Raw genomic sequence first — 19,504 nt, forward strand, 5'->3', positions numbered from 1 at the left:
AAGATATTCCAGTAAAAAAGGAACAAGTGTCATTTGGGATACAGAGTAAGTTACACCCACTTCATCAGAGGATGTTTATATGGAATAGAATTGAATCCTGGAAAAAAGAAAAAAAATATGTATATATCCCCTTAGGTACTGGGAATTGAACTATTCAGGGGCACTTGACCACTAAGCCACATCCCCAGCCCTATTTTTTTTAAATTTAGAGAAGGGTTTCACTGAGTTGCTTAGTGCTTCACTTATTGCTGAGGCTGGCTTTAAACTCATGATTCTCCTGCCTCAGCCTCCCAAGCTGCTAGGATTACAGGTGTGCAACACCTTGCCCGGTTGAAAATATATTTTAATATAAAGCAGTGTTTCCAAATCTGTTTGAGTTTCATCATCCAGAGAATTTCTTTCTTTATTTTTTTGTGCTATGGATTGGATCTGGGTTTTGTACACTGAAGAGCTTTTTAAAAAATACCAAATTCACACTGGGGACGTAGCCCAGTAGTAAAGTACTTGCTACATACTTTGATCCCCAGAACTGCAAAACAACAACAACAAAAACAATAGGAACAACAAAACTCTGATTTCAAGACCTTCCTTTAGATTGAGGAAATTCTAATCTGTCCTAAAGAGTGTCCCTAAAACACTAAGTTTTGGGCAAGTAAATATAATTCACTTACATTTGCCTGACAGATTGTAATTTCCAGCTGTTGTGAATATTATATTTACATTTTACTGCATGGCAAAAAAAATAATGGATGCAGAAAGATATAATACTTTGCTTCAGGGACCTGGAACCATAAAAGGTAGAAAGAAGTAAGCTACATCTAGCTCCTTTCAACAAACAAGCAAAGTATCTTAGATATTCTGCTTTGGCCCCCAAACGACTTCACATATGTGTTGCAAATAAAATAATCTATTCTAGTTCTTACTTTGAATAGTAAGTTATTCAAATGAACCACAAAAAAATATCATCCCAAGGAAGTTGGGTTTTTGAGGTGATCCTATGCTGATTATTGACAGTTTACTGAATCTAGGGAAGTATCCTTAAAATATCTAATTATTACTCTAGGACAATGCTTCTCAAAGTTTAATGTGTCCATGAGTCACCTGGTGATTTTGTTTAAGACATAGATCCTGATTCAGTAGGTGTGGTGGCCATGGAAATGTACCATTCAAATATCCTGCTGTTTTGAGCAAAACTGACAATAGGAACTCAAGTGCTGTGCTCTGAAATCCCATTTGCACTGAACAGAATCAATGACAAGGGATGAATAGTCAACATCTATAAGAAACTCCTACAACTCAATTACAAAACAACAAATAAGCAGATTAAAAATTAGGCAAACAACTAAATAGACTTTTTCCAAGGAAAATATACAAATACCCACCCATATTTGTAATATAAAGAGATGCTCAACATCATTAATTAAGGAAAAAGAAATCAAAACTACAATAAGATACTATCTTACACCTGTTAATAAACCCCGAAAAAAATAATAAAAATAATAAATGTTAGTAAAGATGTGCAGAAATATTAAAAATAGAATTATCACATGATCCAGTTATCTCATTTCTGCTTATTTATCCAAAATAAGCGAAGACGAGGTCTCAAAGACATATTTGCATTCCTAATTAAGCATTATTCACAAAAACTAAGAGGTAAAAACAAATGAATGAATAAATAAAATATGACATATAAATATAATGAATATTGTTCATTCAGTCTTAAAAAAAGGAGGAAATCCTGTCATATTCCATTATGTGGATGAAATTTGAGGGCAAGATGATAAGTAAAATAAGCTAGTAACAGAAGAGCAAATATTACACGATTATACTTACATGTGGTATCTAAAGTAATAAAGATCATTCAAGCAGAAAGTAGAATGGTGGTTGCCAGAGGCAGAGAAGAGGGGTAAACAGGTAGTTGTTGTTCAGTGGGTAAAAAATTTCCATTACGCAACATGAAAATTTCTGGTAATCTGCTGTATAGCAATGTACATATAGTTAACATTACTGTACATTTAAAAATTTGTTAAGGGGGTGACTTCACATCATGTGTTTTTAAATCACAATTTAAGGGGAAAAAAAAAAAGGAAAGAGCCAAGTGAATTAAGTCAAGATGAAAGGAATCATGGTCCATTGACTCCTATTAACTAAGCATGACCAAGTTACTTAAACCTCTCTTACTTACACTGCTTTCACAATATAAAATGGATTAATTGTAATACCCCCTTGGAAGAATTGTCATAGGATTAAATGAAGAAATTAACATAAAGGACAGGGTGCCAAGCACACAAGCTCAATACAAGGTTACTTCCTATTATAACTACTAATGAGTATGACTATATATTTAAGGACGGAGAGAGTTGGCTATCATGTGCTCTCAGATATACAATAAATTCCTATGGATTAATCAAAAACACATATTCCAGGGTTCCAATACAGATGTAAAGAATAAAATCACATGACAGAGCCTAGGATTCTAAAAAAGAATAAGCCCACTTTCCAACTATATTTACATTTAGTGCTAATTACATTGGTGAAATTCAAAAACTTTGCATCTCCTTGATCATCTTGCTATTTCTGTAGCACATCATAAGAAACATAAAGGAATAAACAGTATTTTTGATAGAGAAGGATAACTGAAGGAATCTAAAATGATAGCCTCTATTTTCTCAGCACCAGGTAAGGAGGCTCCACTCTTTCTAATGACCAGGGCTAAAATAAATGTGGAAAATTTTTAGAATTACCATTGAGGAGAATTTAAGTGCCATACAAGATAAAAACAGCACTGAAGGCCTAGTTGAGGTTAGCTAGCTGTCTTAGTTATAGTCATTATACTTATGTTTTAGCAACACATTTGTATTCTGTGTCTAGAAGGACTTTCTTAGAACATATGTTATATGCTCTGGATTTTTCAAATGATGCAGCTTTACAAAAAATACATATACATAAATACACATAATGGTAAGATTCCTGAAAGGAAACTTTACAAGCAGCTAATCTAGTGTTGTCCAATAGAACCTTCAGTGATGAAGAAAGTGTTCTGTATCTGCTCTGATAATGGTAACCATTAGCCACAATGGTGACTTCTAAGCCCTTAAAATGTGAACAATGAAAGTGGGAGCTGAAATTCAATTTTATTTAATTTTAACTAATTTAGTCACATGTGACTACAACTATGTTAGGCCATTTAGGCAATTAATAAACTCTGCGTTTGTGGATTTCAATGTGAAACTGTATTAAACATTATGTGTAGATGGAATTTTGTGGGAAGAAAGTCTTTTGACTGAATAGATTCTTAAGGGGTTCTGGGGACATCAAAAAAGTTTAAAAATGATGACTCCTATTTCTTTTTTTTTGGTAGTGCCGGAGAATGAACTCAGGGCCTCACACATGCCAGGCAATCCCTCTATCACTACACCTCCAGCCCTTCCTATTTCTATATATTACATACTATCATTTTTCCTATCATTTTTATTTATGATGTTAAGTGAACAGTGTCCTTATGTTAGGATTTCAAGCCACTAAATAACTTACTAAAATAATCACAGTCCTACAGTAGGGCCTAAAATATTTCACTTTGCATCCAGAGCAAGAGACCAGCCTGAAGACAAAATATGCAATAATTATATAAGGTATAATGATACAGTAACTACAAATAAATCACTCTGTAAAGTAGTTTTTAAAATCTGGTTATCACAATGCCTGATATAATAATTGTTGACATTAAAGTTAACTCTTTAAACAAACTATTGTTTTGGGAAGTGAAACATTATCTTTATATAAATAGCAATTTACTACTAAAACTTGCTATAATTGATTTTCTATAACTTACTAAAAAAAGGAAAAGGTCCTTATTTATGGTGATATATATTCGGGGAAGACTATAACCCAGGGTTAGATTATTGTATCTGTCTGTGCTAAAGATGTACTTAGAAAAGGCAATATTCTTTTCCATGTAGAAGCTGGAAAGAGAACTCTTTTGCTCCCCATAGATTTTCCTTTTCACATTCTCTTTCTATACAGGAAACTGTTTTGGTTGTGAAATTATGTGCCATCTTTTATTATATGACAGTTTATAATGAAGCAAGTTTATTCAGTTAATATGCAAGTGTTAACAATAGCAAAAATGAGTCAGATGCTGTATGACAACATGTGACAACTATCCTACTATAACACTGAAGGTGTTGACACATTCAACCTTTCTAGAAATACCTATATTTCGTTCTTATACATCCACAAAGCACTGTCCATCCATTGAATTTTCCCCAAATGAGCTGGGAAATGGATTTATTCTTTTTGTTTAGAAAAATTTCAGTGAACTTAGGTGCTATTGAAAAAATGGGCTCAGAAGCAAACCACTTAATATAGAAGCTGACCATCTTGTAGAAATGGCTTGATTTCCCATTCACATTACAAGTGGATTTCGTGGCTGACTACTTAGACCATAGTGATCAAGCTCCTTTCCCTTATTAGACTAACAAAGCAACGCAGAACTCCAAATTTTGGCTGCTGCTTCTCTTCAGTGCAGTATTACTTAGCTTCAAAATAATGGTGAAAATGTTATATTCGATTTCCTTTCTCAGCCAACTTTGGAAAAAAGTGGAAAACTAAATGGTACATTGGTTTTATTTCTTGGTTATAGATTACCTATGTTTCTGGTTTATACATGATACCTTCTTACCTTAATCCATACTATGAAGAGAAATTAGTCATGTCTGTTTTAATAATGCAACAGTTAACAATATTATGGAAGTGGTAGCTATTTGAAATGTTATAAGTCCAGAACATTTTAGAAGGAAGTAAGTCCTAGGAAGATAAAGTAAATTGATAGAAATCAAGCTTTCCTTATTAATTATGATAACTGTTGATTTATTTGTAGATTTAATTCAGACAACATTCTGTTAAAAATATGCTTTAAAACATACCTGGTTAAATATATTTAGTTCTCTAGAAATATTTTCTTTGATTCTTATTGCCAATGAAGTAGATTCTAAAAGAAAATGAAGGATGAAGGCCCATACTCTATATCATTACATTAGATACTCTTTTGTATCAAAGATATTCCTCTACTGCTCCTACTCTACACTTTTTAAAGATACTTCAGCAGTTTTAAGTTAGGACTACTATGAGTGATTATTTCGATAAGGCCAGGAATAGGAATGCTAGGGCTTTAAATAGAATTCAAGGTTGGATATATATTTCATTTTAAGTGATTCTGCAATCACTTAAAAATGGGAGTTCATAACCCATTTGAATCAAATGTGTGAAATATGATATGTCAAGAACTATGTAATGTTTTGAACAACCAACAATAAAAATTATATATTAAAAAAAGAAGTAATGGATACAAATGGGAACTAAATCCTCAATTTATCTCTTTCTCCAGTAGAATGCAGAATGATTTTTATGTTGTAAAGCTTGAAATTAAAAAGTCATTAAAATGATGTCGACAGCCACAGCCAAAGTGGGCCCCAGCAAACTTCTAGCTGATTGGCTCCTCTTTGGGGATGCTCATTGGGCTGTTTCCCTGCCCTTTCAGACCACGGAGCTGCTCAGTGGGGGACTCTTTTGGTTCCGCCCACGCGACCCAGCCAATCAGCCTCAAGAGTGGGAAGAGTGCCAGTTGAGGTGCTGGCTGGAAGTGCTGGAGGTGGCGGTTGGGCTCTTGGGGAATTCCTGGAGAGCTCCTGAGGAGCAGTGTGGGTGCTAAAAATAAAGTTTGTTCCTGCTTGACAAGTGGCTTGTGAATTGTGCCCAGCCAGACTGCGGCAAAATCTGAACATTAGTTAATGGTAAATTTAACCAGAATACCTTACTGCCATCAATACTGGTGATCCTAATGAGGGTCAGTGTAATGAAAGACAAGGACCAACAAAAGGCTCTCTGTGAAGAATGGGGCCACAAGGTGACTTGTAACTGCTGTCATTTATTCCTCTAGAGAAAAAGAAAGGAAGGGAAGGTAAATTCTGACTCAGAAAGATCTGATTGGTAACTGATGTGCCTCATGCTTTATAAATAATCAGTACCCAGTGGAAATTTCATAGTGTATCTACATAGGTTGGAACATGTGAATTTCTTAAACTTTCTCAAACAAGACACACACACACACACACATACACACACACACACACACCTCATATCCATAAGTTCCTTGAAAAAATTATAATTTGCCTTTCTACTCAGTGAAAAGTACTGTTTTGATGACAACTCAACAAATACACTTCTTACTTTGGTTTATGTCCTAAACATATGAATAATGTAGAAGAAAGTCAAGTCACTATCTATCTTGAAAGGATTATTAATTTAGACAAAAATCATAAAATATATTCTCTACTCTTTTGGCAAACATTTTGGCCATCTTAAATAGCAAATATCATACCAATACCTAAAATTAAGGAAATCTGTGCCAATTCTTTTTTGATCTGTTGTTGAGATGTTCAAGTTAGCAATTACTAATTTAATCTAACTTCTTTAGAGGACAGACTATAATTAAGACAGTGGAGTCTGATTATGATAGTATTGTAATATTCAGCACTGGATAAATTAGCTGAGATTATATCTTACAGGATTTAAAAAAAATTAAACTGTTGATGGAGCTTTATTAATTTATTTATATGTGGTGCTGAGAATTGAACCCAGTGCTTCACACATGCTAGGCAAGTGCTCTACCACTGAGGCACAGCCCAGCCCTATCTTAAGGATTTTAATTGCTGGAATAATAAAAGACCTTATAAAAGCCTTCTCGGCAATAAAGCAGCTTTGTCATAGCATGGCTTTGAAAGATTTGAGGATAAAAGTTAGGTAAAGTCTTAGCTGATATTTATTGTATTACCATAATTTTGTTTTCCTACAAAGAAATGCTCCCTTCCTGCCCATTTTCAGACAAAAGGCTGTGCTAGGTACTAAGGATTGAGCTGGACTACCTTCAAGGAATCTACATCTTTTCCCAAGGGAGGCTGGTCATGTTCCTCAACACATGTCACCCAACTAAAATGTCAGAAGCATCAAAGGAGAGTAAAGAACAAAAGTAAAAATTTCAGACAGCCTATATTCAGATCACAAGGGGAGAAAGATGCGAGTGGTACCAACATGAGGTTAAGGGAATAATTCTATAAAATGAACCCAGTATGCTAACCCCCACATACTTCCTTTTCCCAGAAGCAATTTACCTGCAGCCCTATCTGGTTTAAGTGGACAGGATCTATCATGTTTTGCAGTAAACTAGTTAATATCTGCAGGAGAAATGCAGGCCCTCAATACTGTCAAGAAGAGGAACCCATGTTACCCTGAAAGGGGAGACTTTTGTGATTCTTTTAACAGACCAGATCCTGAAACTCAGGGAGATAAGGATAATTCCTCCTAACTATAAAATCTGTACGAATTTATGGTTAAGAATCTAATTAAAATAGGTTAGTATAGACCAAAATGACCTAGAGTTGTCCTGACAGTGGGGACTTGAAAGTCATCTTGCTGTCAGTTAAAAGTCAAGAGGTGGACTTGGGCAGGACTCTCTGAAAACTTCTCTGGGATTCTCAATAAAACTGGAAGGAAATGGAAGATGTCCCTCTCCTCTTTGAGAAGATTCACTTTCTCACTTCAGAGAGTCTCCTTTTCCTTTTCCTACCCCTTCAATAAACTCATTGCCTGTTACTCTGAAAAAGACATGTCTGAAATCTGACTTGATTGCAAGAATTGTGGTTTGAAGGGGATGCCTTTGTGTTGCCTCAGTTTTCCGAAAGTCCGGAGCCCTGTAACACAGCAAGTAAGACACCAAATCACAGGACTCATTTCCTCAGTTTTAGTCACAGATCAGACTGCTAGTACAAGTGTTTTGGCTTTAGGTTAAGGCATTTAACAAGTCCTTTTTCTTCATGTTTTACTTGAACCTATTAGGATTTTGACTGTCTTTATAAAAACATATAGTGAGGAGTCATTAAAAGCTTCTTAAACACCTGAGATTTAGTCATGTTTAGACATTAAAAAAATAATTCTCTAACTTATTCATATTGACAATACTCTGTATTTGGTGAAGTTTAGTATCTTACATGGAGATATTCTAATCTATAAGCTTAGTACCATAAATCCAATCTCCATGATAAATGGAGATCTTTAATCTACAAGTTTGATATCATAAAAAATGCTATTGTCTTGATAATAATCTTTTACAACTCTCTGACCATATCAGAAAAACCACTTGACTTCTAAGAAGAAAGATGAGGGGGTAGAATAATGATGGATAATAAAACAATACAACAGATTTAGTCCTACCATATCAGACACAGTATTAAATTTCTTATGTTTGACATCACAATTACAAAAATAAGTTTAAAAATATTGTAAATCTAATCTCTAAAAGAATAAGTAGTCCAGTAGGCTAAATGAAACACACTGCAAATTACTCAAATAATAAGTACTGAATTTTGCCACACTTAACCTGACTAGCACTGGGTTCACTGAAATGCCTAAATGCAACTATACTAGAAATTATACCCTAATAAATATCTTTAGTTATTTTTATTTTTCTGACAGTGGCTCTCAACTGTGACAGTACATATAATCAACTCAGGAGCTTTAAAAAAATGCTGATTTTTTTTTAAAACAAAGATTCTTATGTAATTTTCTCTATGATTACCAAGACATGTTTCATGAGAATCCACAAACCACTGTTCTAATGAAACCTGTTATGATCAATTCTACAACTTCATAAATTAGTATAAATATAAAAAGATAAAACATGTTGTGGGGTAAGAGTGAAAAAACAGTATCCACTTTTGGGGAAAATATCACATTCTCCATAGGTTTTAGAAGAAAGAATATTTGATGATGAAAAAATTATATTTTGTAGATAGTAAATTGACTAGAAAAATAGACTGCAACATATAACAAAATTACAGTCTTTACTGATACAATATATGTTCTTTTAATGTGAGTTAGCTCATATTCATTTGATAAACTAAAGAATAAATGTTAGTGGAACATAAAAGTTATATTGGTTCACATGTATTATTATTTTTTTAATAGCACAATCATAGTTTGAAGTACCCAGCGGCAAATTTCTCATTATTAAAAGAAAGCCTGAGCAACACATGAAAAATATCTCTAACAAAACTCCTATTTTTTAGGAAAATTCTAGGTAAGTCCTTCCTTAAAGCAAGTTGGACTTCAAGAACTGCTATCTTCCTCACTAGTAAGCTATTTAAGAAAGCAGAGAATGCAGACTTAGAAACCTGCAAAGGTATTTTCTCTTGTTTTTTCAAAAAAACATCTAATTGGCCAGGTGTGGTGGTACACACCTATAATGCCAGACCTCAGGATGCTAAGGCAGGAGGACTGCAAGTTTGAGGGTCTTAGCAACTTAGTGAGACCCTTTCTCAAAATAAAGTAGTAAAATAAATAAAAAATAAAAAAGGGCTGGGCTGGGCTGGGGCTGTAGCTCAGTGGTGAAGCATCCCCTGGGTTTAATCTCACCAACCAATCAACCAACCAGCACCAACAAAAAATTCCCAAACCCCTAAATGATAGAGATCTATATATGCTGGGTTAATTTTGATGAAACTGATCTTCATTAAAAGCACATGCCTCCCAAAACCAAGTTTGAAAGAAAATGAGAAGAATCAATTTTTCTATGATTCTGGATGCAAATGCATTACTGAATTAACCATGTTACGCTTATTATGATTGTTCTGCTTAGAAAGTTCCACTGGATTCAAGTAATCTGTCTCTAACCCTATTCCACCGACAAGCTCTGTTATTTTTATTGTGTGATTTTGTAAAATGCAAAGTTTTTCAGGAATACATATATGGTATTGGAACAGAAGCATCTGTATATAACCAAGCATTTTTTGGTAGAATACAATGGGACAGGTGAGGGCACCTACTGGCCACTTCTGATAATACAGCTTAGATTCTAGATTTCCACAAAGCTTTGATCTTAAGAGAAGCTGGGAGGAGAGAATGAGGATTACTCCATGTTAGAAACAGAAAGCTATAACTCAAAAGTTTTATTTTATAGAGACATCCTCCTTAGGGAAGTGTTAACAATAAGCATTCTTCATATGTCAGTGCCCGCTATGCCAAATGACTAGTTAACTATTGTTGCATCAAGTTACAACCTAGTCAACATGGAGGTTTTATCCCTTTCTGAGGCAGTTCTAGTTCTTTTCTGCAAAATAATCAGAAATATGCTTTATAATTGACTTCAGTGGAATGATTCTAATGATTCTCCCCCAAGCCCGATATATAACTGCCATGCAGTGAGATAAAAATACTAAATGGAGAAAGATAATAAAATTCTCACTTGAGATTTACAGTCTGCAAGATTTGGGGTGTTGAGTCATGGAAAACCACAACGATATCAAAGAGAAAAGTTTTAAAAGTGAAGAAACTCCTTGATAAATCTGCATTAAAATAAAATGCTCTAGTGACTATTTATTTGAATTTATTAAGAGGTAATCAATGAAACCTAATCAACTATTAATATAAAATATACACAGTAATAATAAATCAAGAGTAAATAAAAATAAAAAATGCAAGAAGAGATCATATGTATTGGCAAAACAGTAACCTATCCATGGTTTTGGTATTATATGTGTTAGTTTGATCTAAATGTGATTCTTAAAAAAAATAAAAATGAAAAAAAAATCTCTTTTGGGTATACTTTTTTAAAAAAGCACCACTGGTCTACTGGTCTATGAAAAATTCAAAATCTTTCAGACTTATTTGAATGAGCCTTACATAGGGCTTAGTTGGTCCTACGAAAAGAAAGGATGAGTCCTTGTTACTTGAAAATTCAGGAAGCATTCTAGGAACATTCAGGGAAGTCTTGGGAAATGTCTCCACTGGGGCAGCCTGCCACCACTTGAAGAGTGCAGTGGGCTCAGGTCCCATTTGTGGAATGAGAAAATGTCAACAGTGGAGAAAACCTTGCTTCCCTCTATGCCTCTTGCCTCTCAGGTTTGATGTTTCAAACTTCCTAGTCCTCTTCCAGGCCTCTCATGGCCATTAAATTGAGAGACATGTTAATTGAAAAAAAGAACTAAAAAGGCAATTAAATGAAGGGAACTTTTAGAAGACAATAATCAGAGAGAGAGGGGCAGTGAGAGAGAGCGTGTATGAGAGAGTGAGTCTACAAAAGTGAATCGAATGTTAACAATTATTAAAAACACAGTTCATTGTCTTTTCTCATTTCTTTATTCCCTAGCCTCTTCTTATATTCAACTTGAGTCTATGAAGCTTAAAGCATTTGAAACATAAAGACCTTTCAAACAGAATGTGTTTATTTTCAGGGGGATCCTAAAGTTAAAGTTATAGGGAAATGTTAACGGCTTACAACTGATAAAGGTGAGAGTAGCATCAACAGGTATTAAGTTTCCCATATCCCAGCCCTCTACTGAACATTGAATATGGATATGGCCACCAAAAACAAAAACAAAAACAAAAAAAATGTAAAGAAAGTTATTTGGGTTGTACAAAATAACATAAAGGATCAACAATTTTATTCAATATATCCAATGTATTTAAAAATTTAGTAAGAGGCAAAGTAGTAGTCAAATAATTTTTCAGAGCAGAAAAGTGCTTTGCTCTTGATTTCACTGCCAGTTGTCCTTTCAGCTGTGTTTAAACCAGTGATTCACAACCAGGGAGAAGACACTGTTAAAATGACTTGGGACCTCACTGTTCAGTAAAAACCACGGAGATGAATAAGCTACACTTCATAAAAGAATGAAGAGCAGAAAGTTTATGAATATCAAAGAAATAATTCCTACATTTATCAAAGAAGACCACACACACACACACACACACACACACACACACACACACATATATTATATTCAGGGATTATTCAGAATTTTAAAGAATGATTTCTTTAAAATTTAACATTTATATGACAATAATGGTGTGAGAGAATACCTAGAACTATTAATAGCCAAGGATACCTTGAAAATGAGGGGAAAATACTATGTCAACCCTGTTAGCCTTTGGTGAAGCACTTGTTTTGGGACTAAAATTTTAGAGCTTTCAATAACATTGTCAGTGTTTCACACAGCTAAATTTTATAATTATTTTCAAATGTCAGTTTATTGTTATGATATACTGGTAATGTCTTCAGATAGCTTATCTGAAATTTCAAAAGCTGTCATGGCTTTTTACCTCATTGTGCAAAAAAAGTCTTCATTTTGGGTTTGTGATTTTATATCTTATGATAATCCTGGACAATTATTAGTGACCCACTGGCCAGGCAGCAACTATATATATAGCAATCTTAAGATTTAAAAAGTAAACAGAGGAAGCAAAGCTACCTCTCTACATTAAGATGACAAGACTACTCACAGCTTCTATTGTCCTTCTTAAAGGTAAACAAGCAGAGAGAGCAATATCTACCTCCAGAAGCTTCTTTCTTTAACCTCCCTATCTTTGTGTTTCAGAAAAATAACAATAACAACAAAAATTGTTGTTTTTCTCTTTATTCTCACACCACAATCACCAGCAAGAAAGCAATCAGTTCTGCAGTGGATACCAGGTAGGTGTTTCCTAGTCCAATTCAGTTCTGACATCATCTACCTGGAGATAGTATCAGATCCCAGAGGTTGAGGGCTCAGTACCAAGAATGCCCTTCAGATGCCAGTCACAAAGCTCAGGTTGTTTTACTTGTGATTTTGGGTGAATGGTTATAAACTGTGGTTCTTATAACCTTTTCTTTGGGCTCTTTTCACTTGTTTGAGTGGCTTATGAAACTCAAGGAAACATTTACAAGTTCATTATAAAGCATGTTATAAAGGACATGGAAGAAAAAATGCACAGGGCAAGGTATGTGGTATGTCTTTGTTAGGGCATGCCACTCCCCAAGAGCCACCACATGCTTAGCTATCCAGAAGCTACTAGACTTTGCTCCTTTTTTCCCCTCCCCTTTGGCAGTACTGTGGATTGAACCAGGGGCATTCTACAACCGTTATGTCCTCAGCCCTTTAAATTTTTTATTTTAGACAGGGTCTCACAAAGTTGCCCACGCTGGCCTCAAACTTGTAATCCTCCTGCCTCAGACTCTGGACTAACTGGATATACAGACATGCAGCATCATGTCCAGATGCTTTTGGGTTTTTATGAAAACATCAATAGGAATGATTGAAGAATATGAAATATGTCAAAATATGAAAGGGCAAAAAATGGTCTGATGTAATTCTAATAGCACTCCTCCAGGGTTTAGGGCAATATTCCTCTGGAATGACGGAGTTCTTATGACCTCTTATCAGGCAAGGGAAAGTCAGATTATTTCTTTATAGCCACTTCTAAGAAAAAAGGTGTGTGTGGGGGGGGGGGGGCTGGGGTTGTGGGTCAGCAGTGGAGCGCTCACCTCGCATGGGCAAGACCCTGGGTTTGATCCTCAGCACTACATAAAAATAAATAAGTGAAATAAAGGTATTGTGTCCAACTACAACTAAAAAATAAATATTTTTTTTTAAAAGAAAAAAGGTGGAGAAAGAATAAAGTTTCTGTGAAAAAAAGAAAAAAGGTTGAGGAAGAATAAAGTTTCTGTGAAAAAAAGAAAAAAGGTTGAGGAAGAATAAAGTTTCTGTGATCTGCCTTGGGGAGGAGGTATGAGCATCAGGTATAGCACTAATGTGCTATAAAAAATAAAAAAAATAGCTCTCAATTATTCTCTGCACTTTTTTGTTTTTTGGGACCGGGGATTAAATCTCAGGCACTCTACACACTGAACCACATTCACAGCTCTTTTAATTTGTTAAGTTGCTGAGGCTGATGTCAAACTTGCAATCCCCCTGCCTCGGCCTTCTGAGTAGCTGGGATTATAGGTATGTGCTAAATGTGCCAGGCACCTCTGTACTTCTTGTTTGACTGATGTAATATACTTTGATTAAAATTCTTATTAAAGTATTTTGACTGAGCCTAAATAGCATTTTAATACAAAAATTTCTGAACACAAAAATGAATATACAGTTCACTGTGGAACTTTTAAGCAAAATGAAGGGAAAAACTACCCATATTCTATCCCATCAATCAGAAATAAGCATTATTAGCATGATTTTTCTTCATGTGTATCTCAACATGTGTTTTTATTTTAAAAATTAAAAAAAATGCTTTTGGGTTACTTACTGTTTTCCTCCACTTAATATGCCAACAAGAACTTTCTACACCATTAAATATCTTTCTATAAAATTACTGACAAAATCTTTAGTATTCTAACTTTGGAAGTTAATTTATTTTAGCAATTATCCACATTAGACATTTAGGTTGTATACATTTCTTGTTATTATAAAGATATTTTTCTTGAGATTAAAGATTAGAAAATATTAGAATTTCTAGGTTAAAGGGTATAGACATTTTAATGTGAATCACTTTCATCTTAAGTTATGAAGTAGTTAAAGGTAAGTATGGGCATTAGGAGGAGCCAAATATCATAATAGTTGACTTTGAGGATAAACCTGATTACTTTCTTCCATTCTAATACGAAGAGTCAGAGAAGATGGTCAACAATCTCTTCAGCCTTTGAAGCTTCTATTCTCATAAACAGCCTGAAAAGAGATCTATTACAAGTGAGACCTATTCCTGAGTAGGGAAGTAACCTCTTCTCAAGCAAGAAGCAGGCTACAACTGAGAAGAAACAATTTGTTATTTCACTAAGGAAAGTTTTATTCAAGACTGATTGAATTAAAAATTAAATTGTTTAAAACTTTATTTTGTCCTTTTCTCTCAAGCTTAAAGACATTTCTGCAATACTTCAATTATTAGGCATAAATCAAGATTAACTCCCCCTTTTAACTAGAATGATTATAAATAATTATTAAACATGAATTAAATTACTGAGTTGAGTAGCTAATATAGCTAAACAATCTAGTGTTTGTTATCATTGGTAAGTGGGTCTATAGGATCAATCATGTATCTTGACCTCTAGTGGTAGTTTCCAAAATGTGGTTCCCAGACCTGCAGCATCAACATCCCTAGGGAACTCATTAAAAATGCAAATTATGAGGTTCCAGTCCACATGACAGCATCAGAAGCTCTGGGATGGGCCTAGAAGTCTGCATTCTAACAAGCTCACCAGATGAATCTTGATGCAGTGTAAGAACCACTGGCTTAGAGATACCATAAGATCTTGAAAAATTCCTAAATTGTTTCACAAGATTTATGAGGCACAAAAGGAACAGATGCCTAAACAAGACTGAAGAAGAAAGTAGGTAACTGGTCAGGGAGAACCTGCTATATCACAACAATGTTTGGACTTTCTGAAGTAATTCAGTTTTCTCAACAAGTGATTCGGCCAGAATTACCCTGTGCCAGATCTAAATTAATCTAATTTTGGGTTGGCTCAGAGGAGGATCCCCAAGTGATGCAAAACCCACTGTCTTTGTCTACATATTTTTGCCTAGAAAGGGTCATTGTGGCTTCTAGACCCACAATCCATTTCAACCTTTGTCCTCAGTTGCAAAACAGATTTTATATTTTCTATCATAAATGACTTTTTATAGGTATTGTCCAATGTCCTACAACTGAAACCTATGCTTCCAGAGGTGAAGATTCTGCGAGATAATATATCTTTTTGATCAGAGGTAGTTCTGAAGATCAGAGCCTGAACCTTTATGAAGTCTAAAAACTCAAGAAATCTTATTTAAAAAATTGTGTATATGCAAGAATACATTGTCAGAGGAAAGTATTCACAATTTTCACCAGGTTCGCAAAGAGATCTGTGATGGTAATAAACCTTAGAAATTAAACTGAACCCACAAAAAAATCTACTGTCTAGAAAGCCAGTGAAATCTATTTAAAGGCCCGATAAATATTATATGAGATGCTGACACACAAGTGCACATGAAAGGCATGTATTGTAAAACACTGGTTTTGAGACAAATCTGAGGGGTCATACTATCCAGTTTGAAGACCTAGGCTCTAAAAGCTGGGGCTTTCAGAGTTGGACTTTATTCTCTCATAGCTTTATGCTCTTCAAGGACAGACTCATGAAGAAAACAGCTTGTTTCTACTAGGCATTATGCTAGGAAATTTACATAATCTGTGATTTAGTTATCAGAGATGTTCAGTGAAGAAAGCTTTGTTTCTTTTTCCTTTTTTTTTCTGTGTGTGTGTAGCTGAGTATCAAACTATGCCCTCATACATGCAAGGCAAGCACTACCACTGAGCCCCATCCTTAGCCCTGGAAGGTAGTTTTGTTCTGTGAGGCTGTAATAATCATAAACAGTCATAAACTCATCCAAATGGGTCACTGACAGTTCAATTCCATTAGCACACTTATGAAGATTGGTCAACTGGCAATAACCTCATTCAGTGACTACATTGAAAGGTTCATCAATCCCCATGCATTCCTGCTTCTGAGAATCTGTCAGTCCCTTATTTCTACAATTTTCAAAACCCTAAGTAAGATCAGCAGTCTTAAATCAACAGTCTGTCTTTAGTCAAAAAGGCTGTGCCTTTACAAATACAGGTTTCTACAGTCCATCAACAATAAATCCAGCTTTCTGTTTCAAATATTGAGTAGAGTGGCCTTTTCTTTGACATTATGGTTACATAGCCAGTTAAAAGTCAAGAGGACTGGAATTCATTAAGTCCTAGTTTAGAACACAGGTTTCACTCTCCGTGAGCTAACATTCAAACGTCTCAATTATGATAGAGACTAACTTTGGCTTCTCCCTCCCTGTCTTGGCAGTGAGAATGCTGTTACTTAAATAAATTATTAGTAATTATTATTGCTCTGTTCTATTATTGTTATTATTATTACAAGCACTGAATAGCTAAGTCCTTGTTAAGTTAGACAGTATCATTCATCATCATCAAGTAACCATATTTTTAACTGAAACAAAATTCCCGGTTTGATCATTTTTAGATCCATAAATCTGGGCAAGCAGCCTTATGGCTCAATTATCTTTTTTTCTGGTTTACCTGAATTTAAAAATGTCTCAGTGTTTCAGAACACAGAATATGGAGATGGAATCTACTGAGGCTGAAAACTAAAAGGGCAGACTGTAGGAAGGAGAAGAGCTATTAAATGCAGGCAGGCTGGGAGCAGTGTAAAGAACTCACTGTAAAGAAACAAAGTAATGAGTTAGGGAACACCAATTTCTAAAGAAAATGAGTACACCCTTGGTACTCATATACTAGAGATACTGAACAGAAGAATAAATGTTTAACAAAGGAAAATACTCTAAACCTTTAGCAAAGTTGCTTTAAAAACTTAATAGAATTCCAAGATACTTATTATATCAAAGGGTATTACTTAAAAACCAAACAAATGAATTTATTTGTAACAAATGGTAGTTCAGGTCACCTTGCTTTCAAAAAAAATTCTATTACAGATATTCAAATGAAAGCATGCAAAATGACATAAGAGCTTTGACTAGAGGCTTTGATATTCAACAGGATTAAACAAATGAGCACTGATGTCTTTTAACAGGGAGAAGATTATGAATAACCTCAGACACAATTCTAAAGAGACCCTGAAGGTTAAAGAATGTATAGTTATGGGATGAAATATTACATATGGTAATATTTAGGAAAGATGCATGAAGATAAATCAGGTTAAAGATTATCACTATAAAATAAGGTTACCCCCACCATCAATAGGAGAGTTATTATTTTATTTGTTTCTCCTAGAAAAGTAAGAAACAGTTATCAACAAAGGCCCAGATGAAGTAATCACTTTCCTTAATCTGAAACAACAACAACAACAACAACAAAAAATCCCACAACCAAAAGTAGATTATAGCTCGGCAAATGAAATGTCATTTGTTTGTTCTTGGTGGGATGTAGCAAATTTATATTTTGTATCTTTTCATTTTTTTATATACCAAAAATCAAATCTGTTAGGTAGACAGACTTTACAAATAGGAGGCACAAATGATCTGCATGTACAGCATTACTAGTTTTGAAGGAAAAGATGAAAGTTTGAAGCTTCATCCTGTATCAAGCAACTGGTTGAGGCTAAAATCACTAAATAACTTACAATATAAGGGAAGCCAAGTAGGAAACTCAAAGAGCAACCCAGTACTAGAATGGTTTCTTTTTAACATTTATGAAGTTACTGATGGCTGATGCTTTTGTTACTGAGATCTTCCCATGTTACCTGAGCAAACCCAGAAAGAGGAGAACCTAATGAGGCAAGATCTAATAGAAATTAAATAAAGGTTATGTGACCTATCACCACAAATTCTAACCTCTCTCTCGCACATATTTTGTGATTGGCTGTGATTGACACGAACAACTTTACCAAGTCATAAAAGAACTGCTAAGACTAAAAAATATTTTAAATTTGTCAGAAATAAGTCTCAGATGAAAGGTGCAATCAGTATGTTATGACTATTTATTTTAGAAGTCAGAAAAGATGGTAGAGAGGCCACAGCAGGTACAACTGTTTCTGTGACCTATGCTCTCAGATTGGCCTCCCCTCCTGATTTTATCCCCTTTGTCCTAGTTTTAGGAAACTGATAAATTCCTTACACTCTGAAATGTAATTTGAAAATTTAAGACTGAACCCTTCCTAGAAATAACTGCCCTATAAAAGCAAGACTGAGGGGTTTATTTAAGAATATCTCTTGGAGTTAACATAATGATAGAAAAAAATGGAAATGATCCAGTAATCAAAAGTAAAAAGATTACATGAATTACAGAAATCATGTATGTCAGAAATACTGCTGAATTAAATAGGTTGTATAAAAAATGTTTATAATATGAGCTGTAGTTTTTCAAGTAAGTGTGTGTGTGTGTGTGTGTGTGTGTGTGTGTGTGTTTTAAAAGGAACTAACAAAACAAAGAAAGCTAAGCTGGAGAATGAGAAGGAATTACTTTTATCTTCTTTCTTTTTGTCTTTTTGGTGCTCAAGCAGCTTTTATATTTAAGTTTATTTAACAGAAAACTTATGCGTTTGGTAAACTGTTTCACAATAGTTTTTTCTAATGTACCTGTAATTCAGAGATTGCTTACTTCACATTGTCTATTAATTGGATAGCTGGAAGACTGTTAAGAGTCCTTTTATTTCTTTTCTAGAAAGGAAATGCTGGAGGTTGAAAACTTTAAAGTGAAAATAGTTCAGTTTGTTTGAGCTGTTACTTTTGTGCATGCATTAACACATTCCTAACTTTCCCTTCCGAATTCTCTAATAAAGCTTTGGATATCAAAAATCTCCACTAAAACTACACAGCCTCTGCCCCCCCCTTCTCTTTCTTGTAAGTAAAAGTGCAAACAAAGTGCAAAGAAAGCAATAAAACAAAGCATGAAAAGCAAACAATTAAAAAAAAAAAGACTAGATTGTGTCTCTGGAATTAATATTTTTAAGTGAATTTTTTAAAATATGAAATACTATGAAAAAATTTATTCCCTATCAAAGTACTGGAAAAAAATCTTTGGAATGCATTTGTGACTTAGTTTTCTTTCAAGAGATTTGAAGCTCATGCCACTCTTTGTTGTCCTAAAATCTATTCCTATATTTTTGCTCTTGGGCCAATTAGAGTTAGATAAGTGTTTTAAAGAGGAAATGAATTTT

The 19,504-nt window shown here is 34.4% G+C and overlaps 1 protein-coding gene across 4 annotated transcripts in view; it reads right to left on the bottom strand.

The window, feature by feature from the left end:
• The window catches only part of Znf277 (zinc finger protein 277), a 192,088-nt gene that overhangs the window by 133,182 nt on the left and 39,402 nt on the right, over nt 1–19,504 (bottom strand). The gene's annotated exons all lie outside the window — the stretch shown is intronic.

Source organism: Ictidomys tridecemlineatus, chromosome 2, assembly GCF_052094955.1.
Source record: "Ictidomys tridecemlineatus isolate mIctTri1 chromosome 2, mIctTri1.hap1, whole genome shotgun sequence".
NCBI lineage: Eukaryota > Metazoa > Chordata > Mammalia > Rodentia > Sciuridae > Ictidomys > Ictidomys tridecemlineatus.